Genomic DNA, 7359 nt, shown 5'->3' with positions numbered 1-7359 from the left:
AAGGGTATAAATTATACAGTTTTACAGATTTTAGAACATGAGTTTTATTAATTGTGTAGCCTAAGTAGATATTTGTTCAGTACAGAGTTTATACAAGTCTTCAGAATACCATGATTTATAGTATTTTTGGCACAGAAGTATGTTTTACTAGATTTTACAGAATTATAAATTATAGTGTATATACAAAAAAATATTATATAGACAGACATTTTACATACAGATATTATATAAACAGATATTTTACAGACAAACATTTTACAGATAGATATTTTACAGACAGATATTTTATAAACAAATATTTTACAGTATTTACAGAATACCATGATTTCCAGAATTACAAAACCATAACACTTAGATATTACAACTTATTCAGTCAGATAATACAGATAAGATATACAGTTATTTCAGTTAGATATTACAGTATTTACAAATTAGATTTACAGTGTTATTTTTATTTTGGAATCATGATGAAACAGTAAGATAATTATATATTAGTATTATATAGTATTAGACCCTAATGAAATATTCAGTCAGATTAATTATTTCAGTCAGATTCAGTCAACAGAGCACGGTACTGTAGCTATTTCAAATCTGAGTGTAACCACATATCTCAGATAGTGTGTGGATTTTCTGTCAACCATGCCTTGGTGGGATTGCAGACTCTCTAGTATTTTGGGTAGAGGTGGCCGGTTTGATGAGGGAGATGCCAGTATCGAGCCTTTGAGAGATTGTAGTAAGGTCGGACTGAGGATTGATAGAGTATCAGTTGAATTATCCTGGTGGACCAGCGAGAGTTAAGTCCCGCCTACGAGCTACACAACCCTCTCATGAGAGGTTAAATCATGACATACATATTTACAAGGTAGTTTTCACAATTATTTATATATATACAAATTTACAGAATAACAGTAGATATATTATAATACTAGCAGTATGATTAAATAGAAAACTCAAATATTACAGATGTATTTTAAGCCACATAGGTGAGTTACACAGTATTATATTTTATATGATATCTCAGTTCAGTTATTTATCAGTAAATTATCTATGTAAACTCAGTTGTTACACACTAGTAATAACATATTTCGTCTTACTGAGCATTGTCTCATTCCAGTGATTTAACATTTTTCAAGTGATACAACTAGACGAGCAGATCAAGCTCACAAGTAGAGAGATCGTCTACACTACCCTGTCTGTAGGGTAAGTGTTATCAGGGGGGTTATATTTTTTAGTAGAATTCAGGAGTTTTTGGGTAGAAAATGTTGGGATGATGTGTAATTATGTATGTATATTTTGAGGAGATACTGAATTCTGGTATTGTGTATATGGTTGTACAGTTTTGTATTTTTCGTTGCATAGGTGTTGTCTAGTAGTCTTTACAGGGGTATCAGAGTAAGGTAATTTACAGTATATATATATATATATATATATATATATATATATATATATTAAAAAATGGTATGAAATTTCAGGTCGTTACAAGAGGAGTTGAAGGAGATAAATTAATCAAGTCCACTGCCGTCCTCATTGCTTCACCCCAAAATGATTTTGGCAACTTTGCATGAGAGAACATACATCTTACTCTCTCCAGTATGGTGCAGTTTATCCTTTTGACAATTTCATTTTATTGATGGGTTTTCTTGACGGCCTTTTGATGTCTAATGTCTTGGCTATAACAATATGCATCAAATGGGCCAATGTACTCTCCACCATTATCTGAGCGCACATATTTCACCTTCTTTACGGTCTCCTTTTCAACTTTGACCTGAAAATGCTTAAACATATCTAACACTTGATCTTTAGTTTTCAAAATGTAAGCCCAAACTTTCCTTAAACAATCATCAATAAAAGTAACAAAATAAAGTGCACCACTATGAGATTTAACTTTCAAAGGACCACATACATCGGAATGTATCAAATCTAGAACATTAGATTTTTTAGTCACAAACCTCGTACGAAAAGGAGCTCTATGTTGCTTACCAGCCAAACAATGAACACAAGCTTTAAGAAGAGTACCTTTCATTCCGAGTAGGAGTTTCTTTTTGAACAAAAATTGCATTCCCTTTTCACTCATGTGCCCAAGTCGCTTATGCCACAAATTGGTGGAAGGGTGACTCTCAATTGCATTCACAACACCATTACCAATTTTACCTTGCATCATGTATAGTGTACTAGTCTTCTTGCCTTTAGCCACCACCAAATTACCCTTTGTGAGCTTCCATATTTCATCACCAAAATGGTTGTCAAACCCTTCATCATCAAGCTTTCCGGTAGATATCAAATTTAATCGAATGTCGGGTACATGTCTCACATTTTTTAGCACCAACTTACATCCAAGATTTGTTTCCAAACAAACTTTTCTCATGCCAACAATTTTTGACAAACCTTCATTTCCCATCCGAACAACTCCATAACTTCCTTTGGAATAGGAAGTGAAGAAATCTTCCCGAGAAGTGACATGGAATGACGCACTGAAATTAATAACCCAATCATTCTCTTGACTTGTCAAATTAATACAACCTTCATCACAAACAACCATAAGATCACCATCAGATGCAACTGAAGTTGTGTCTTCACGTCTTTTCTCAAGATTTGTCCCTTTGTTTTGCTCCTTGAATTTCAATTTTTTACACTCCCGCTTCATATGCCCTTTCTTATGACAATAATGGCACTCAAGATCTTTTTTTGAAACTGAGCTAGACTAGCCTTTTGATTTATCATTACGGTCAGAAAATCTGCTTTTGCTTCTGCCTCTCCCCCGGTTTTCTATCACAAGTGCCTTTGAATGAGAAGAGCCAATTGATTTTCTTCTAATTTCTTCATTTAACAAGCTTCTAGCTATTTGGTTCATAGTAACAATTCCATCGGGAGTCTAATCACTAACTGTCACAACCGAAGTCTCCCAACTTTCTGGCAAAGAGCTACGAAGCATTACGGGCTAAAACTCATCATCAAAAACTATTTTTATAGTAGCAAGCTGATTGATAATATTTTTCATCTCATTCAAATGTTTGGTAATAAGACCTCCATCTTTATATTTCAAATTCACCAATTTTTGGAAAAGAAAAGCTTTATTGGTAGCCGACTTTCTATCATAAAGACCCTCTAATTTTTTCCACAATTCATGTACCGAAGTTTCGGTAGAAACATAACGAAAAACACTATCATCAATCCATTGTCAGATGACACCAACGGTTTTTCTATTAAGCCTATTCCACTCATCATTACTCATGTCTTTAGACTTTTGGCTATCGCCCTCAATAGGTCCATCCAAATCTTTGCAAAATAAAAGGTCTTGCATTTTTGTTTTCCAAGTTTCCAAATTACTTCCATTGAAGCTAATCATACGACCAACATTACCATCCATGATTTACACAAACCTAACGAGTCCAAATAACCTGGCTCTGATACCACTTGTTGGGAAAATATTATATATGAACTAATTCCCACAAGTAAATCAATGGAGTAATGCAAATAATAAATAAAAATTAGACACACAAAATTTAACGTGGTTCCCTCAAATGTTGAGGTACGTCCATGGGGCACGGCAGTCCAACTCCACTATCACCAAAATGTTGTATAAAGTGGATACAAAAGGCACGAGCCTTACAAATACATAAGAGTGTATAAACAAATGTAGCATGATGGAAAGATCTCGCCAATATTATGAACAAAACTCCCAAAAGAACCAACCAAAATAGCACAACCAAAAAAATACCAATAAGCTGTTAATAATAAACAGCCTAAGTTGCAAGAGTGACCGGTGGAGCTACTGCAGAAAATGGAGAGGACGACTAGTGCTGATGCTGGCTGCAGGAGGAGGGAGTGCTGCAGGTGCTGGCTGCAAGCATTGGGAGGTAGTATGGGAAAATCAAAGAGTGGAATGGCCGCTTGTAGTATGTAAAAAATCCGAATGGAGGGGTTGCTATGCTGCGCATAAGCTTTCGGAGAATGCCAAAGGAGATGCATCAGACATGCCTTTTTTGAGAAGCCAACAAAGCATTAATAAAAATAAATCCTTTTTCAAGATATGGGTCCCACAAGGAGGGAAACCAACATGTCCATTATATTTTCTCTCTCTATAATGGGATAAACAATTAAGAAAAAAATTAATTTACTTGATGTTATGTAAAATCATAATTATATTCCTCAATTTACCATATAATTTATTTTCTTTCTTACTTTTCTTAATAATCAAACATAAAAAAATATATTTCTTTATATTTTTCTTTTGAAAATCATTCATGGCCCATTTGAAACTTGGAAAATCTTGACAAAAGGAAAAGAAATAGAAAGGAACTCACTTTTTTATGCTTGGATATCAAGGAAAGGAAAGTGAGAAGGCTTGAAATATATCTTCAATAAATAAAAAATTGATATTTTAAAATTTTCAATCATATTAGAATAAATTTTTATTTTTAATAATATTTGATAGAAAATGCAAAGAAAATAAACTTCTTTCTTATTGTTCATCTTTTTTTTCTTAATTGAAATCTTTGATCTAAACGAACCCTTAGGGAAGATTTTGATTTTTTTAAAAAAATAATAATAATAAAATTCAAAAAATATAAAGAAAACTCTTTTATTATATTATTTTATCTGTATCAAATACTACTAAAATAAAAATTTTATTCTAATAAAAGTAAAACTCAGAAAAATTAATATTAATGATATATATTTCACTCTCTTTAATGGTTAAACATGCATAAAAAATAAAAAATAAGAATTGATTCTTATGCATTTTTCTTTCTTTCTCTAATATTTTTCAAGATGCAAGTAATAACCTAAAATTTTCAAAATAAGATATCAGGCGTGTGCTTATCCCCTTCCCACCTCAAAAAAATGGCAACCTAATTTTGAGAACAAAAGGCCCTTTTTAAAAAAAAAAAAAATTCTCATATTTGCTTCTTAGCTTAGAAGTTTTAAGATTGACTATGACAAGCATGAGACCTAGTCATTAGGTTAATTCACTGGTTTCAACTTTCAAACCCCTACTCTCCATGACTGAGTTTTTTTTCCTGTTTTATTATTATTTTATAATAAAATATAAAATAATACTCTGTTTGGGAAAATTTTTCCTAATTTAATGCTTACATAATCTCACAGCTTCGTGCTATGAGATTTAAAAGGTCAGGCCTTCTCATTGTGACGCGTGGCATGCTGAGAAGCAAATCTTGTAGAACCAAGCTACGAGATTTGCAAGGGGAAATGAACCGACAGCTGACGCGTTGTGACGCCTTGATTTTTCATAATTTTTTTAATGTAAAAAAAATCAATAAATCAACCATTTGCTGACAAACTCTGATACCATATCAACATAACCCGGTTCGAAATAAGGAACCGGGTAATCAGTCTATCTCATACAAACAAACCTAACAACGGAAGTCAATATTTACAAACCATCCAGAATACAAATAACTAGAGTTCTAATCATCTATATATATATATATATATATATATATATATATATATATATATATATATATACATGTCTAAACACATTCCCAAAAATCAACAAAATATTCTAAGAGAATTATACATCCCTAACTCATAACACTCACCCTGTCTATCAAGGTAATAGCTCCATTTTATCTTGAAGCTCTATCTACTCATCTGTTACAGTTCCTTGAAATATTTAAATATTTGGGTGAGACAACTCTCAGTAAGACGGAATAAATTATTTACAGTGTGTGGTACATGAGTTTAGTTATATCATAAAATACTCATTTAAGTGATTATATCATACGATAAAATATACAGCTATGTACTCATAAGCATATAATTATTAAACATAATTTTATAAGCTTTGATACCTTTTCTCATACTCTTACATGTACAACCAATATTTATCAGTGAAGTTTCCGAAGATAGGGGAGATTACACGCTCATACATGTAACGCCCCTTTGCTCTGATGTCTTTTGTAACCTTGCCCGATTAACTCGGGTGCTGCTGCAACTGATACTTATTAGAACACTCACGTTACTCAGTAAGCCCTCAGGTAGAGTGTTTTACTTCACCCTAATTATTTATACCATTAAATCCACATTCTTTCATTTCTCATTTTCCTTTCACAATCTAGCTCATGAGTATCTGTTAATTCAAGTGTAATCCCAAGAGGGGGGGTGAATTGGGTATTTTTAAAATCTTTCAGATTATTTACCACTTAATCCATATTTCTATATTTAACACATTAATTGCTCAGGTTTGAAGCAAATTCAAACAATTGTCTCGATGAATTCTATTTTACCCAAATAATTATCAAGTGCGTGTGGGGTTATTCAAACATACACACATGCAATATAAACAATGAAATGTGGTGCGGAAAATAAAAGGAGTAGAGGAAGAGAGAAGGCAAACACAATTTTTATGAGGTTTAGCCAACTCGGCCTACGTCCTCGCCTTGAGCAACCCATTTAAGGATTCCACTAAATCCCTGCTCCTTTAATCGGGACGGAACTTCCCTTACATCCGCTACTTACAAGAGGCACAACTTCTTCCTCACCCGGTTCACAACCCAAACCGTGATTACAATTATAGAATTTAAATTTGCAAAACAACTCAAGATTTGCTTCTAACAAAGCTAGTGAGTACAATTGAAACCTAACACATATCCATATAATGAAACTTGAAGTTTGGTATGTATGTAATGATATAATCGTTATATGAATGATATGCTTCAACACACAAGTTCCCTTTTTATCAAAACTCCCAAAATAATTATATAAGTAAAACTTTAGAGAAATTATGATTCTAGTTCAGTTTATTTGATGCACGAATACCAAATGTGATCTCATCAAAAAATTTGTCTTGAATATTATAACGATCAAAATCAATAAGTTTTCTTCCAAATATTTAACCACAGTATGATATTTGTACTATAAATATAAATATAAATATATATATATATATATATATATATATAGACACACACACACACACACAATATGATTTCCAAAGATCAAAAACCTAATATAATAGTTTTCTGAAAATATCCTTCAATAATATATATAGTTATGAACTCTACAGATATTTAATCAAGTGGTTTGTAATATCAAAAATATCAAGTCTTTAACTGAATACACACTTGAATCAAAACTATTTAACCAATGGCTAAAACTTTTCTCAAGTAGTGATCTTGTCAAAACGATTTAATATAATCACACTCAAGATCAACCTCTTAACAAATATTCAATAATGGGTTTTGAGATGAAAAACTCTTTAAGAATAAATATTAACAAGCAAATCGATTTACCAAACCTCAATACCAAAATGATTGCACAACAATCACAAGAAATCCTTTTGAAGATCAATGTAGCTTTAGCTCAGATTTGAAGTATAAGAATTGAAATCCTAAGCAG

The sequence above is a fragment of the Malania oleifera genome, chromosome 11, assembly GCF_029873635.1.
Source record: "Malania oleifera isolate guangnan ecotype guangnan chromosome 11, ASM2987363v1, whole genome shotgun sequence".
NCBI lineage: Eukaryota > Viridiplantae > Streptophyta > Magnoliopsida > Santalales > Ximeniaceae > Malania > Malania oleifera.
Note: the sequence above shows the minus strand (reverse complement) of the source record.